This window comes from Myotis davidii, unplaced genomic scaffold, assembly GCF_000327345.1.
Source record: "Myotis davidii unplaced genomic scaffold, ASM32734v1 scaffold438, whole genome shotgun sequence".
Taxonomy (NCBI): domain Eukaryota; kingdom Metazoa; phylum Chordata; class Mammalia; order Chiroptera; family Vespertilionidae; genus Myotis; species Myotis davidii.
In genome coordinates, this window is record NW_006290031.1 from 2,786,524 (window position 1) to 2,787,618 (window position 1,095).

At 46.0% G+C, this 1,095-nt stretch overlaps 1 protein-coding gene across 1 annotated transcript in view; it reads right to left on the reverse strand.

Annotated features, from left to right (window-relative positions):
• Window positions 1–1,095, reverse strand: part of ABHD18 (abhydrolase domain containing 18) — a 49,388-nt gene that overhangs the window by 47,392 nt on the left and 901 nt on the right. The window lies entirely within an intron of this gene.

Sequence of the window (1,095 nt, forward strand, 5' to 3'; positions counted from 1 at the left end):
GCCAAGGCTGGTAGTGAAAAGCACAGGCTTTACAATCAGGAGTCCTGTATTTCTTAGATCCTAGCTCTCTTGCTTATTAGCTCCCTAGGCAAATTACTTAATCTCCATGCTTTTCAGTTCCTTGCATGCCTGAGACAATCCCACCTGGGAGGATTGTAGGAGTGAAAGGAGGTAATTCTATAAGCATTCATTCAACTAGCAACCATTCTGCTTGGTTTAATACTGGTTAAAAATCCCTTTGTAAAACACACACACGCAGAGGCCATACAGTGTACTAGATTCCAGGGATTAAACAAGAAGCTGATGATACGGTAAAATAATATTACAGGAACAATAAAGAAAGAAAAAACCCGCTAATTATTTTACATATGTGCTTTCTTAGAGCCAATCATAGGAATCTGATATGTCTCGGTGGGCTGTTAAACAAATTTGCAAGACTGAATCCAAGTACAAAATGTCAGTTCTGGATTCAAAGAAGATAATTCCGAACTAACAGAAAACACACTTCAAGTTTCGCTGTTCACCAGTGGCATGTGTCTGACAGGATACCCAAAGGTCACAGACAAGACAAAGATCAGAATAGCATATACCATGCAACCTGTAACAACACAGCGTCTGGCGTAGGATAAGCGTTCATAACTGTTGGTTGAAAAGAACTGAATTTGCTCCAACTCTGCCTGCCACTACCACACCGAGCGACTCTGGGTAAGTTATTAACTTCTCTGGACCTTAGGTCTATGTAAAATAGAAATGTGTCATCGGACATGAGAATGTATTAGTGCTAATAAAACAGTACGATTTTCCTTGTGATGAAAGCTGGTCATAGATGCTGCTGTGCTTTTTCTAATCCCCAGGTTACAGCAGCAGGCTCTGCCGAAGACCCCAGTGGGGTGCAGGGGCTGGACCCCATCCTCCGGACCCCATCTACACCCTAACCAGGGCGCGCTTTTTCAACTTCCACGGGGGTGAAGAGCTAATCTGCCTCTATGCATAACCCCCCTCGCCCTGCGCCCCAGACCCCGGCCTAGCCCTGCGCCGACTCCAGGGTCTCCAGCCAGTCCCTGACTCCTGGCACGTCCGCCGCGCGTCGAGAGG